Source organism: Thermobia domestica, chromosome 2, assembly GCF_964235325.1.
Source record: "Thermobia domestica chromosome 2, izTheDome1.hap1.1, whole genome shotgun sequence".
NCBI lineage: Eukaryota > Metazoa > Arthropoda > Insecta > Zygentoma > Lepismatidae > Thermobia > Thermobia domestica.
Window position 1 is genome coordinate 283,673,684 of NC_137455.1, and position 16,723 is coordinate 283,690,406.

A 16,723-nucleotide genomic window follows, 5' to 3' on the forward strand; every position below is an offset into this window, starting at 1 on the left:
AATGAAGCCATTGCAGTTCGAGCAGGCTTTGGCCAAATCACGTGGCATCGTAACTTTTGTAGAAGTAGTAGAAATTACTGAGGTTTATTATATTTATTTCGATTGTTTCAATATTCGCAAGTGAGTTTAGTTTCGCACTGTAAAACTATCATTGACTTCAAAAATGTGGGAGCCGAATGTTGAAAGTGGAAGTTGCACACGGATAAGGATAGAAATTAACATTTTTTTTTTTTGCGCGCTGGGATAATATATATATTGTCTGATTACTTTCATGTAGACAATTTTTTTTTTTTTTTACTAAGTTGATCGTGAAACATAATTCTTGAAAATGTGAGGGAAGACAAGTAAGTCAATCGCCTTTTTTTTTTTAATACTAATTGTGACTCCTACTACTAGAGAAGATCGATAAAAAAAAAATACACATATGCGTCTAAATCCAATAAATTTTTTCCCAGTGTATGAAACAATTTTAAAATTCGGGATAGAGGAAAGGCTTAAATCGTAAAATTTCTGTCGCAGCAAGTTTTATGATTGGGATGCCTCGAAGAAAATATATGCCTTACAATTTCTTATATTTTTGCTCTAATGCTTGAAACAGTCGGGCTTGGAATGATTTTGAGATTTAATAGGCACCATGTGGATATGTTTTGTACACAGTTGGTCGATTACTGGAGGTCATGTGAGTGTATATTATATACACTTGTATTATTCAATATGCCAGTGAACGTTGCTGACCCCAGAATAAAACATCTGATTACGAAGTTTGGAATATAGAATATTAATAAAAATAGTTGCTGACTTCAATCTTCATAAATTGTTTTTTTATTTTATTTTTTGACTTCGGCTGTAGTGTATATATATATATATATATATATATATATATATATAATATATATATATATATATATATATATATATATATATATATATATATATATATATATATATATATATATATATATATATATATATATAATATATATATATATATATATATATATATAATAGCATTTTTAAAGAACAGTGTTTTGCATGTGAGAGTTCAAGGTAGATAGTGCAGTTAATCGGCCCCAAAAGTTATTATTTTCTGCTAGTAGTATGGCTAATATAATCCCGATAATTATTAAAATAGGCACCATTTGGATATGTTTTATACAGAATAAATAATAAAATTGGTTACTTCACTTCAGATGAAGATATGCGTATGCAAAATGTCAGATTGTGAAGTCGAGTTTCGAACCTAGTATCTACCATATCAGCTCGTCACTTCACTGCACGTGAACGGTGGTACGATAATCAATACGCGAGTGTTCTGAATTCCTGCTCTCAATTTTACTTTAATGTTCTCGCCATTGAATGCTGCACGAATTAAAATCTGCACCTGGAAAGTTTCCCATTATTGTACTCCTTATTCTCTCTTTTGCGGAGAGAAAAAAAGTTTGTCATTTGTCACTTTCCTTCCCGCTCGCTTCTCTTTCAGCTACTATTGCTGTGATGGTTAGCATGATGATTTTTCTCGTAAGCAAGAGGAGGTCAGGCAGTCGTGGAAGCCCACGTGCCGCTCAACATTTAGATGCATAGAGGACAAGGGTAAGATGTGATGGGGTTGCTAAGATGTTACACAACCACGTGGTGGCGCCCAGTGCGAGGCTAGACGCCAGCCATCGGGATTGGGTGAATCGTGCCAGCACTCTGATTGCAGGTCCAGGCAGTAGGCCCGGGTCCAAGCAGTTGTCCTGTCCTCTCCTTACCCCACACCCTGCCTGCCCAGAACAATCGCCGCCTGCTATCCGTATTTTTAGCGACATTCCGGCCACAAGTCGTGGTCCCATGTCCCGGCCCGGCCCGGTCAAGCCCGAAGTGTTGTATGGAGTGGTGCATCCAAGCCGCAGCCAACTAGTAGTCAGCTTCTCAGGTAAGCCCGGGAAAACGTCAATCTTTACAACAGATTCCTCTCCACCCGCAAACAGTTTATGTTACACAACACGAACACCTGGCAGGGAAAGTGAGAAAATCTGCTTGTAGTTTTTTCGTGTGTATGTCGGTGACACATTAATAGCTGTTGTTAATTAGTTAGTTGTGTATTTGTTTATACTTTTGTGAATTCTCAATTTAAATAAGTGTGGACATTATAGAGTAGTAGCAGGTACTTTAGTGTTGCAGTAAAATAATTTCATGCGATAATTAAGCAGTAATTAGTTTTATTTTAAAACTTCACCACCGGTTGTGAACAGAAAGCACACTTTTCCGTTGACAGAAATGAATGGAGAGAGATCTGAAACAGTTTCAACAAACTGTTTAGTGATTAACGTGCCAAATTCACGTTATATTGACCATCGCATTTAAGATTTTCTTTCGCACTCTTTTGAGTTTTTTTTTTTTTTTAATGTGCTTTGAATATTGAATTTCTGTCAAGCTTGTCATGAAATTTAGAATGGTATTTTTGTTCTTTCTTCCTTCCAAATAGTTGATTACGTTTATCAGCTGTACTCCAGCCAATATTTAATTAGACGTGATTTCCCCCCTCTCCCAGTTGGCAATGAAAGGTGCGCGGCGGGAATCTTGCGCACTATTGACGTGCGTCGACTCCAGCGGTAAGGTTTGATAGTTATTAGTACCTGGTGCTTCTACCGGTGTTTGTATCTCATTATTGGGGACGGTACAAAAGATATCAGTTTTCAGGGAATCACTTTTCTCAGCCCCACGCTGTAAGTTTTGTCCTAGTTTAACATGAGTACTTTCGTTTAAATGTTGGTGGCGTTGTACCGTGTTAGTTATGTTTATTGTTATGTAATATAGAATTGTGTATGTGTGTGTTAGAAAAAAAAAATAATGTATATATCTGAAGGAAGGATTTCGTGAAGAATAGCTGCCGAACACATCTTTGTGAGACTTGTGTAAAGAATTAATTTGGAAGTTTTTGTTTAATGTTCTGGTGTTCAGTATTAAACTTCAGTGCTTGTTTCTCTGTACAACAAGCGATTCATACTGATTTCCGGTCCAATAACAATGGAGAAGTACGTATCACTAGTATTCCTGGTCGTGATTGTAAACTTCAAGGAGAGAGGGAACGTGCTTCCTTGGTACTTCATCCGTTAATTTTAGTTCAAGGTTCAGTCCGTAGCGTTGATGATCCCACGAGATTTGTCTGTCTTGAGTACTAACTGTATTAAGTAGGTCAAGGTTATTTGGTATTTTTGTTACATAGTTTTTTTAAATGGGTGATTATCATTTGAAATTTCTTTTCAAATGGTGCATCACGTGCATTTCGTGTAATATGGTTTCCTCATTCCTCTTTGTTTTTAACAATATTACCTGTTAATCTCTCTTTAAAGAAGAGACAATGTAAGTTTTGTGATATTAGTTTTTCTTTTAAGCACGGAAGAATGAAGCTGTGTATGAATTTTAAGGTATAATCTAAACGTTTGTTTCCAACTGGTTATCAAACCAAAAAGTTTCTCAGATCAAAAATTTACGTTTTTAATAAAATCCTCAGTAAAGTTCTTCTCACATGTTAAGCGTAGACAGATATTTAATTGATAATTCTTTTTCTCCTTCTATTCATCCTCATCCTTTTCTTAATATATTGAGTGATTTTCTGAGAAAATGAGGCTTTTGTTAGAAAGTACGTTCATGTTCAATAAAAATTTTATTTGCACCTTCCATAAGTTTCGTGTTATCTGTTGATAAAATTGGTGAAAACATTGATGCATATCTATTGTCTATAAGTTTTTATTTTAGAGTAATTATCATCCGTGTGGTTGTATTTGTATAGTGTTTATTAGATGAACGGGAAGCATATAAATTCGTTTATTCATGCATATAATGTAGTATGTATTAAGGAGTTTTATTAAAAAGTTTCAGATGAACTTAAGTTACATGTATAACACTGTGAAAATAAAACATTGAATGAAATCGGCCAAGACTGAGACTTAAAGCAACATCCCAGTATTCATCTAGTGAAACTAACAAATTCCTAGAAAAGCCAGGAAGGATAATCGGGAAAGTAGGATATGTCGATTGCATGACATACACTCTACTCTTCATCCATATCCGCTCTGTATTAATGATAGTTGAACATTTACTGTTTCCCGCAAAAAAGAAATATTTTCATAATTCTACTACGATAAAAATCGATTTGGTAGTGTTTTTTTTTTTTTTTTTTTTTTTTTTTTTTTGTATTTATGGCATATTAACTACAAGAACAGTGCAGTTCAGTGGGATCGTGTATACGACTGCTACAACTTCCTGTTTAACCAGTTATTTAAGATTTAAGCAAACAATGCTTATCAGTTCTCTTTAATTCACTAATAGCAATATGAGGGTTATGGTAGCTTATTAGTGGAGCGCTCTTCTCTGGTGCTAGGGTCTCTGAATGGATCCCAGGCCATAAGAGTGTAATGGAGAATATTACCGTGGGTTTTCTCGAAGTTCTCCCACATCGTCATTCAATCAATTCATTCATGATTATTGATATCCATTAGTTTCCCTTAGCTGTCAGGATATAATCGTTGAATTTCTTCACCGAAATATATATATCTAAAATTTAACTTTTTTTTTTTTTTAATCTCTTCAGCCATAGTGCCTTGTAGACTTCATCGAAAAATGCATCTTCAGTTTTATATACAGTTAATTTTAGTATTTGCATGATCTGCAAATGATATAATTACATGTCTTCTTTGTTTATTTGAAAGTGTTGAAATCTCGTATCTTTGTGTACATTTCTTTTTCTCGGCTGTGTAAAATTGTGTGATATAAATTATTAGACAGATTAGGGTTTAGACGTTCTAATTCGCTAATAGTAGATATATATAAAACATACTATTTATTTATTTATTTATTCAGTTGTATGTCTCATTGTTATGTCTTGTAGGGTAGACAATAATTAATGAAATTAAGTTATTATAAAAGGAATTAGTAGAATGAGAGTGTGAGAGGAAACAATCGACTGACAGAGAGAGAGAGAGAGAGAGAGAGAGACAGACAGACAGACTGAGTGAGAGAGAAAACCCACTGACAATGTTCACAAACTTACATGTCCTGGGATCGAACCAGGGACCTCGCGCACCAGAGGTGAGCGCTGTACAACTGAGTCACGGTGCCCCCATTTTTCAGTTGTAGTTAATATTGTCATATAAGAAATCAATAATACTCGAATTACACAATATTTCATTGTTTATATACATATGTACTATTTACAGCCTTTACGTACTTGGCATGTTTAAAACTTTAAATGTGTGTAGTAATAAGGATCGCATTAGGAGGTAAAACACGTATTATAGATGATATTCCTGGGTTTGTTTTCTAAAACAGTGGTAGAAAAAATAGTGATCCCAAACCCACTGGTGAAGCGAGCTCTTTCGTGTCTATGTGGATAGCGTACGCGCCTTTCTCGCAAGTGACCCGGGTTCGATTTCCGGCGGGAACTTATATTCAGATTCCACATTAAGCTGTAAGTCCAAGTCTCATAAAGCCTCGCTGCTGAACGAGCCACTAAATTCAGGTCAAATTCATCGGTGATTGCTTTGTTAAGGAGCTTGGGTACAAATTGAAGCATTGGAATGAGTTTTATGTAGTCACTGTGGTAGGTCTTCCTAATTTAAAATTATTTCAGTTACGACAGATTGAAGCGTCAATCCAAATCCTAGTTTTTTCTGCTTTTTTTTTTTTGAATGTCAATTAAAATAGCTCTTTCTCTAAACACATTATTATTTACATTTATAAATTAAAATACTTTGTGTCACGTTATAGTTCCTTAAAGTTTATACATTCAGGGATAAAGTATTCGATACGAAACAGATGTCAGTGCAACACTTCTTGATTAAGTAGTAGTCAACTTGGTTTTGTTTTGGAAAGGGTGATCACCGCTGGTCTAAACTTTGGCGAAACAGAACACAGAACTTTGCAGCATTCGCATTATTGCAAAATGCGAATTAGTTGTATTCCAAAATATATATTGCTTTAAATGTAACACACCAAGTAAAAACAGGTTTGATTTCCTACAAAGAATTCTACTTTTTCTACACATTGTAAAAGAAGTTAGAAACCAATCGTGAGAATTTCCCTGGTGCGTATGTAACCTTGCCTACCGCAGCAGTAAATTGGGTTGCATAACAAAACGGGACTGGAGAATTCTTGCATACTATCTTTCAAACCCTAACTAAACACTAAATTGGTGCTATGTTTCATTTATAAGATGTTTTACAGTTCATGATCCCAGATTTGAATCTCGATGTGATTTTGATTTTTTTTTTTTTAATGAGGTGGCGAACTTGTCTTGAAAGCCGAAATCACCGATAGAAATCGATATCATAGCATAGCATAGCTAATCGCACATCTGTTAACTTTAAACAGTGTCAGTTAGCGTAGTCGCGACTTAAGGCAATTAGGTTGATCGCTAGACTTCTCTGAAAGGGTTCAATTTCCAATCAGATCATGAGCATTATTTATTTTTCCCCCTTTACTATTTACTTTATAATCAATCAATCATCAATTCTTATAATCTCCTTTAGCCTTAAATATGAAACATGTGTGTCAAGTAAATAAATAATAAATGAATAAATAGCTAAAACAATCTGTGGTCGGCTTGTAGATTAATAAACTATAACTTAGGAAATAGAAAAGAAAATATGGTAGTTTAATTATTGTATGCACACACAATTGTGAATTTCTATTTCCTCTGCGTGACTAGACTCCAGACGCTCGTGTTCAGTCAACTCATTCTTGGTTTGTGTTAAAACATTGGAAATATGTGATCAAAAATCGATAGTATTTACCATAAATTTGTTGGAAACTGATATTACCACCAGTAAAACCGGGTGAATAAGATTTCAACAACAGTAGAATGTTCGTATTGTGGTTACGTGTGACAAATTCGGAATAACGTATTCTGGTGTATGTGCAAAGCTCAGAAGAGTCTTCGAGTACATTAAATGCTCTATATTTGGAGTGTTTCAGAATTGTTCAGGAGTTACAGTGGAGTTCGCTGAGACGAAGAATGTGGCGTGATATTACTGTAACTGCAACACGTGAACTAAGAGAGCCTACTGAGCTCTTCCAAGAATCTACGCTTGTTATTCTGACACATGTGTAAAGGTTCATGTGTGTACATTATGGAGTCGAGCGAACATAGCCGCACAGGACTAAAGAATCTTAAGCAGACATTATACCAATTTATTAAATTATATTGTTATTAGAAGTACATGGAGAAATAAATAGTACTGTAGTAACTTTCTGATTATTTGTCCGACTGCAATGGAGTTAAAACTGTTACAATTTTTTTTACATGTGTATATGTATGTATTTTATACGGTTGTAAACTTTTCTTATTCTCCCGCAAAGGTCGGTATGTTCCTATAATCTCAATGACTCTGTTTATATGGTATGTAAAATTCGTGGTATTAAGGCCTTAAACATCTTATTGTTAAAGGGTAGAAATAAAATGCAAGTGAAATATTTTGTGTAGGGTATGAAGTGAAAAAGTTTCACGATAATTCGACTTGGGTATCGGATATCGTGCATATTCTGTAAAGCTCCCCAATCGTCCCCTCTGTATGGAGTTAAAATCGGTAAAGAATAGAGTAGTAAATTTAGCTTTTTTAACGATAGCTTTTCTAAAACTAATTCGATTTTGATAAAATATAATTTTCTTTGTTCTCTCACGTAATCCCCAGTGTTCGGGATTAAAATCAATCAACAGTCAGCGGCGAATTAAGTTTCCTGATGTGGGATGGATTACTCTTCCGTCATCTCGATTAAAACTAAGATTCATGATATCTTTCGTAAAAGTATTATATTTTCATGCAATATAGCTCATGTATTTTGAGGTTTCATGATGTATTTCGTAAAAATTACTTTTTCATACGATATGGTGTATGTTGAGAGGTTTTCACATAATCTCCACTGCTGGAGTTGAGCAGTCAAATATGAAGACTCTCTTAAAACCTACTTCATTTATTTAGAAAAATGTTAACTATGATCAGCTGGTTGGGAGTTCAAAATGGGCCATTAACGAGGAAGTGCATTTTCCACCGATTTTTCGGGTTCGATACACGATGGGGGCACTTGGTCGCAAAAGTGTAGAGATTTTTCAGCCAGTCATCCAGAATGAGGTTTTCGTGAGTTTTCCTCACTCACCAGGCAAATGCCGGGGTGGTACGTAACTTACAGGTCCCAGGCAGCTTCCTTCCTTCCCCCAATTCTTTCTTCCTTCCCTTTCCCCGGATAATGTGCTCGCCAAGGGACGTCATCCCTTATACGTGACGGGCGAAATGACCATAGATGCCGAAAGCCCAGAAATCTAAATCCTAAATCCACCGATTTTTATAGAACTTTTTTTTTTTTGTGGATTTTTTTTTTTTTTTTTTTTGGAGGGATATACTGTTATGGATACTCTTTGACCAGAAGGGAATAAAGATGAAGTGGAGTATTTCCTTAATATGCCCATACAAGATATTCGAATTCGTGCGAAATTTCGAATTCAGACAAATTTTATATGAAAGGTGAAGGAAGAAGAGCTCAAAATATTGCCCATAGTAATCTGGGTGGCCATTTTTAAATATATATGTAATACGCATGTGCATGTGTTTAAAGAAAGGAACTAAGTAACATAGAGTCTGTTAAGTTTTATTGAGCTTAATTGTGCACCGAGGCTAAGTAAGACGGTGATGATACTGATAATGATCAACGAAATGGTGGATGAAGTGGATGAAGTAAGTGGAAGGAAACGGAAGAACCCTGAAAAAATTACGTACCCGCACTTAAGGGAAGCTGGAATCGCACCAGGGACTCCAATCATCAGAAATGAGCGCAGTCCCGGCATTTTGTAGCTCAGTTGCTTAACGAAAATACTGTGAGAATGACATGATTAGTGTTTTAAATTGTTCGCTCCTGCATGCATTAATCGCCTGTTGTGTGACGGATGATCAGTTCGTTAATTGGTCCCCATTTTCGGCTGGGAACTTACAAAGGAACAGTCTGACATGAAATTGTTGGTTGAAGTTAAGCGTCGTTTTTCAGTGCCGAGGCGGTATGAGACGTTAACTTACTACCGTAATACTTCAAAATTTCTGAGTGCTTTCTCACCGCGAATCGAGCCGGGACTCCAAAGGCACTCGAGCTTGCCACTAGATCAGCTGGGAGGACTAAGACGTTAGAGATTTGTTTCATGTAAGTAGTTCATTGCTTACACAGTTCAAGTTTTTATACTAAGCGTACACCTATTTGTCCCTTTGAACATAAATAAAGAAAAATATCCGTATAAGACCTCTACTTACGGCTCATTACTCGTAATGTCTTAGCACATTGTGAAAATGACAAAATAAATCTCTACCACTATTATAAAAATGTACTTATTTTTGATTGACCTATCATTCACATTTTGTTGCAAAATATGTAAACGATTTGCGCAAAAGACTAGTCTACTCCATAATGTCATCATATTTTGCTAATTTATTCTCTTAGACATATACATGCCTTAATCAAAGTTAAATATGTGTAATAGCTAGTTAAGGTGTGAGTACATTATGGAACCTCCTGTATAACCACAGCACATTTCTCTGGGTTCTCCGTTTTTGCCACGACGGTTCAGGTGAATCCGAGCATGTTATCTCGTTCGCCCTAGTGTTTCTTTCTCTATTGGTCCGCTGAGTGAGAATAGCTTGCAGGAGAATTGTGATGTGATGTAATTACGTTGCTACAGGCATGAGATGGAATTGCCTGTCCTCTCGAGACTAAAATCATATTACCTTGTTACCACGCATGATACGAAACTTGACCCGGTGGGAGCATAGCGTAGCTGAATTAAGGCTAAATTGATATCTGCCCGCCCGTTTCCTCGCTTGAAAACGTCTATTACCAATTGAATATTGTGTTTATGTATTCGCTTCATAAGTTCCTGCAGAAAACGAGTTGTTTCCTTTTATGGCCATTGTTAAAAATAAAGATGATATAGGACACAGTCGGATCAAGTTAAAGGTGAATTATATACATATCACAATTTTAAAAATAATAGCGTTTTTAGATTTCCTTTCTGCATCGCAGACTTCGAAGCATATTAATTTATAATTCTTGTATAGCATTTTCGACAGCGAAAGAAAATATATTCTTTTATGTAGACAGAAAATATCAAACTTTTTTTCCCGTTACAAACCAGAATGATAAACAAACTAGGGGAAAAGCAATAATAATAATTTCTTTTAAATGGTGTAACTTTGACATTCTACAGTTTGTTTGAGCTGTTATCCGGTTTTGAATGTATTCATGTTGAAGTTCTTATTTATTACATTTTAAATCTGTTGATTGCTGAAGAAACTGGGAATTGGAATTACGCAGTCAATGAAATGAACCTTCATTTTTACAATAACAAAATAGGCTAACTTCATATAAATGTTCATTTCCTAACTAATATTGCATTTAATGCCACTGTGATTTAGGTTATTATAAACATTTTAAACCAAACACTAATTTTCTTTCGTCATTTCAAAGCACGAGTATCCCATGTTCTAGCTACTGATGTACTATGTACTACTTGATAATAAAATATGAACATAGATGTATCGCATTTTCCAACAATTTTCGTCTGCATCGCATCATCGCATTCACAGAATTTTGTGTAGCAGATTGCGAATAAAACTCTTTATTTGTATATTTATTTTTAAGAGGCAGCCACGAGTTCGGTATTCTATTCTCCCAACTATGCCGTCTGAGATATCGTAGTCAACATAGACGAGGTTCGGGCCTGGATGGTTTTTATCTATTCAATTTGAGGTAAAACTTAGGGGAGTGGGAGGAGGGGAGAGATAAAATAAATAAAACTTAACTCTTGAACCACCCGGCCGATCTCGATCAAATTTCCAACATAGATGAGGTTCGGACCTGGGAGGTTTTTTATCATATCACTTTAACGGGTCGACGTAGGGGAGGGGGAAGATATTTAAAAATGATCGAAAATGACCGATATTAGTGTCTAATCCATAGTTTTCGGGGTCATTGAGATGAACAGTGACATTTCCGATGCCGTTTAAATCCAAATTCAGCCAGTCACGCAACTTCGGGGAAAGTTAGATCGATATTAGTGTCGAATCCTTTCCGGGTCGCTGAGATGAACAGTGATGATTCTGATGCCGTTTAAAGCCATGCCACTAATAACAAAAACAGCATATTTCACGTATACTAAACACATGAGGTAAGGAGTTGTGCATTTGAACATTTTTATTTTAACCCAGCAAAGCGGATGATCGATGCTACGTTACACATTCGCGTTTGTACTGAGTGAGAACAGTTTTCAAATTACAATTACTAAAATACGTTTCACACAGATTGCCAAGTTTACCTGTAATTGTTTCTCTGTGTAGTTCATCTAAGTGGCATGATGGATATTGCGTAGAATTTTCTTTTGCCCTTTCCAGTCGTTTCTCATGCCCATTTGTTCTTAGGGTCCTTCATTAATATGTGCAATTTCGCTCTTACCAACAACATTCAATTTAATTTTATTTGCGTTTAGTTTTCTTTTTGAAAAGTAAATAAAGACACAGAATTCTATAATTTGCTTACTTCTAAACTTCGTTGCATAAATGCGTTACGTATAAAATTGTCTATTCTATGCTGCGATGTTGGGGAGGAAGAAAGGAGACAAGTTTACCACTTAGACCTATAATTTTAGTCATTTGCAGACTGCAACAGTTGGATGTTTTGTTTCCAAGTAATTATGTGTAAATGAAAGTAATTAAAGAGAAAGTGCTTTCTCCTTTAAATCTGGAAAGAAAAAGTTTTAATTTTTGAGCTGGAATGAATATATAAAAGTATATATGGGGGAATCCTGCCTTTGCTTAAGTAAGAGCTGTTACCAAAGCAGTATATATATTTTAAGATTATATATTTGAGTTACAATTTCAGTTATGTAACATAGCCTTCCTGAGACACATGATAGAAATATCCAATTTTGACAGCTTATATACAATCTGAATGCAAGACATGCTCACTTTCTCCTTACAAATCGTAAACTTTTTAATTGGCTCTAAAAAGTAAATTTTTAATTAGTGTAGTCACTTTCTCGTTTTGCGCACCTATCCTGAAACTCTTAATTAGGTATTTGTCACTTTCACTTCTATTCGCTATTGCCCATCTGCTGTTCTCCATTGTACATCTGCTCGAACAGCTCGTGTTGATCCTTTTAATTCTTTCTTTCTATTCTGTCTATCATCTTTTCCCATAATTCATGTATTACAAGTCCATTAGACAAATTCATCAACTACTTCTTCCCATATTTCTTAATCCACTGGACTTCTTTCCACTTTCTTATAACACTCCTTTTCTCCCTTTCTAATCCTTTTATTTCTTCCCAATCTATCTCATGTCCCGTTTCTTTAATGTGTTTATATATTGCGTTTTTTTTTTTTTTTTTTTTTAAGTCTGGTATCGTCCTTATGAGACATGAGATAGATTGGGAAGAAATAAACATATTACGATTTGTAAAATGAATGTGGGCGTGTCTTGCATTCAGATTGTATATAAGCTGTCAAAATCGGATATTTCTCTCATATTGTGTCTGAGGAAGACTATGTTACATAGGCAAAACTGAAACACAAATATATAATATATATAATACTGCTTTGGTCAGTTGGGGTTTTATTAGCAATCTTGAATTTTCCAAAGCTGCAATGAATAATTTACAAGCTGTTACCAGTTCTTAGGCTAACTCAAGATTCCTTTTATTGTTAATTGTCAAGGTAATACAATCATCATATTACTCTAGCAGGTGATGTATTTAGTTACGATGTCACCCTGCTGTTCGTTCAGCTGTGGGAAATATGACCAGACTTCTGGAACTTTACTCTTCCCATTGGCATAATAAACTTTCAATTTACCTTGTTACAAGCATCTAGCATTGTGTATGCACAGAAATAGCATAGTGGCTTGAAAAGAAAAAGTGAAAGATGGTAATGAGGTGAAGTATAGCAAGGAAACTTCCAGTATAAGGCTGTATCGAGTGTATGTGAAATTACTTCCAGGCAATAACCATCCGTCGATAGCATATCGAAAAAGACATTTGTATCACTAACAAAATCAATCCGTGGCAAATAACTCGTTAATACAGTATTGTGTATATATAAAAAATTGCTCATTGTCACGTCATCGTAGTGGTTTTCCTCTCGTCGTGGAAATCTCGAATTCTAATAATGTCGGGAAACAACGATGTTGGAACTTGTATATGTAATAATTACCTAAGTAGAATAGGGAGTACCATCTTGAAACTAAAGCCGATCGATAATTATTGGCTGATATTATTATTATTATTATTATTATTATTATTATTATTATTATTATTATTGCTTTCCACTTAAACTGACAGATGTTAATAAATCTTGAATTATTTTAGTATTATAAAATAAATATTCTATGTAGCAACAGTATTGTTCCTAGAAAAGGGTGAACATATTACAGTAGTTTGTTTGTAGTTGAGATTTAGATAAAGCAAATCGCGAAAGTTTGTGCTTTCGTTTTGTTGCATTTGGTATGAATAGTGTCTTTCATTTAAAAAAACTATTCTTAATGCAATTTCTTACCATTGTTACCATAATGTGGCATGGCTTTTACTAGTTCGTTCACTTTTGTACTCAAACTTAACGTCAGTAGAAATACTTTTTGTTGTTGTTGTTAAAGTGTTTACATAGACAGAGGTGAAGTAAATTTGGACATTTTAAATTATTACAGGGATGCAAATAAGCAACAAAATTTTACTCGCCCAAGAAAAATGCTACTAGCCCACATCGCACAATAGAAATAATTCACTAACCTTTCGTATAATATTAAATACTCGCCCGCACCGATGAACCATTCGCCCCGAGTGATTATTTGCATCCGTGAATTATTAATTGGGGAAACAATTTAACAAATCGGGACTTGAAATCAAAAATACGAATATGGGAAATTTAGAATATTACCAATATACACTTAGTTCTTATCGCGTTTACTGTGAAGGATTATTTTGTTTATAGACAACTTCTAGTAGACACTAAAATTACATGAGTAGACATCGTATCTATCAGTAATGATTTATTCTGTGTATGCAGCCTTTGGTGTTACGAGTTACCTTCTTTTCCATTATTTTAGTGATAGTATATATGAACTGAACTTACTAATGTAACTCGCTAAAGAAAAATAGCCCAGAGGATTCCACTTCTTGTTGGAATTTATTATCCAGATTTTCTATAAATAACATTGGGAATATAAACAAGACATGCCAAATTAAATGCGTATATTTGGTTACACTTCGGTAGAAATGACTTAGAAGAATAAAGTTATGTCATAATATATTATATTTATATACTCGTGTGTACATATATTCCCAAGTTATTGAGGTTTCATACATGAAACATTTCTCATATGAAGGTTTAGTATATCACAAAAGATGAGTACATTCTTTAACATGTATGGCCGTACATAAAACACGTTACACAGCGAGGGAAAAAAAAAAGTAGCTGGGAGAGGTACCATTGCCATGAAATGCTCTTTGCTGGTTTTTTCTTTCTTTCTTTGTCTCGTGTCGTTGCTATGGAAACAAACCGGTTCCTCCAGCGAGATTGTTACCCGTTTGACGAGAGCGTTGTCATGGCTACGAGAATTGCATTGATTCCGTACGTAGCAGTATCTATTGACGTCACAAGACACGTCACGCCTCCCAGGTTGCCCGCATTGTACGAGAGTTACTCTGGTACCTGGTGTATTTGTCTACCTGACCAGAGTTAGAAATTATGATATTTTGCATACCTTCTGGCAACGTGTAGCTCTCGGGAGCACGGGAACTTTTCTTTGTTATTTGTGGTGACAAGTTTGCCTTTTTCTTGTCAAGAGAGGGAGGGAAATGCGATTAAATAATTCAGGTTGAATATAGTGTCAGTAACAATTGTGTGTACACTCAATTTTCCGCGAGGAATCGAGATACTAGAACCTGTATGTAATACAGTCAGGTTATTATGAAATAAAGGTATATTTACTTTTTTTAAGTGCAGAATTTTTTTTAAAGACCACTAAAATACCTTTGAGAAAATCGGGATAGTTAAATAAACAACTAATTATACATTTGCCGAACATTCATAGATAAGAGATGTTTTCCAAAGATAGCATTGCATCCTACTAACGTAAGGAGTAAAATTGAATGCATTCGCACAACTTAGAGACAATATTGATAAAAATTCAAAGAAAGAGGATTCTTTACAAAGATTCATGGAATACAATGTTTTATAACTGCATATATTGATTCGCCCCGGCTAGTAAGGGCTAACCCGACAAAGGTTTGTTTTCAGAAGATGCACTCGTAACGGTCTAAATCAGCGTTTCCCAACCGGTGTGCCGTGAATGAGCCGCTGGTGTGCCGCGAGGAAATTGAAACAAAATTATTAATAGCTATCAAATTCCAAGCCATAAGGAAAAATGTATATTCGTATTTTACATTACTATGAATCTACAATTTTAAGTTTCATACCGTGGTACTTTTCTGTACATTTTTAATGTTGAAAAAGTATTTATCATTGTTATGGCCACTATTGCTTCTTTCTTGTTGCAGATTATTTCGTAACTTGAAATTTTAAAGTATCATTCAGTCCTTTCGACAAAGCAAACATGCATACAAATTACCTACATTTGTGTTTTAAAAGTACAAGAGATTTATTTGTTCGTTCATTATTTAGTGCTTCCTTCTTAGTGAAAGGTTGGATACAGTTTTCGAAAAAGAAAGCGTATATGTAAAAATCTGTGTCCAATATTTAATTGCAATTGTTTTCTATTTTTAAATTATAATGAAAAATAAGCATAATAACGTAAGGAGTAAAATTGAATGCATTCGCACAACTTAGAGACAATATTGATAAAAATTCAAAGAAAGAGGATTCTTTACAAAGATTCATGGAATACAATGTTTTATAACTGCATATATTGATTCGCCCCGGCTAGTAAGGGCTAACCCGACAAAGGTTTGTTTTCAGATGCACTCGTAACGGTCTAAATCAGCGTTTCCCAACCGGTGTGCCGTGAATGAGCCGCTGGTGTGCCGCGAGGAAATTGAAACAAAATTATTAATAGCTATCAAATTCCAAGCCATAAGGAAAAATGTATATTCGTATTTTACATTACTATGAATCTACAATTTTAAGTTTCATACCGTGGTACTTTTCTGTACATTTTTAATGTTGAAAAAGTATTTATCATTGTTATGGCCACTATTGCTTCTTTCTTGTTGCAGATTATTTCGTAACTTGAAATTTTAAAGTATCATTCAGTCCTTTCGACAAAGCAAACATGCATACAAATTACCTACATTTGTGTTTTAAAAGTACAAGAGATTTATTTGTTCGTTCATTATTTAGTGCTTCCTTCTTAGTGAAAGGTTGGATACAGTTTTCGAAAAAGAAAGCGTATATGTAAAAATCTGTGTCCAATATTTAATTGCAATTGTTTTCTATTTTTAAATTATAATGAAAAATAAGCATAATGATTTACCACGGGGAGAAAACAGTGATCGAGCTTTCTTCTCTGTGGGAAGGAGATCAGTAATCACAGAAAAAAATACACGGTATCTTATATTTAAAGTAGTATCTATGAGTGTGCCGCGAGAATTCAAGTTACATCCATACTGTGCCGCAAGTTGAAAAAGGCTGGGAAACGCTGGTCTAAATAATCGTCCATTTATATTGAAATTGTATTTTCGAAGAGGAGAAACAACTTC

The 16,723-nt window shown here is 34.8% G+C and overlaps 1 protein-coding gene across 11 annotated transcripts in view; it reads left to right on the forward strand.

The window, feature by feature from the left end:
- mub (poly(rC)-binding protein mub) overlaps positions 1 to 16,723 on the forward strand; it is a 334,826-nt gene that overhangs the window by 115,574 nt on the left and 202,529 nt on the right. The window contains exon 1 of one of the 11 annotated variants that reach the window (XM_081748788.1): positions 1,696 to 1,915. The exons of 9 other annotated variants lie outside the window; for them this stretch is intronic. The gene's annotated coding sequence lies outside the window, so the exon portion shown is untranslated. Of the gene's footprint in view, positions 1 to 1,695; positions 1,916 to 2,609; positions 2,709 to 16,723 lie in introns of those variants that run through there. One more of the 11 variants, XM_081748790.1, reaches the window with a different exon arrangement.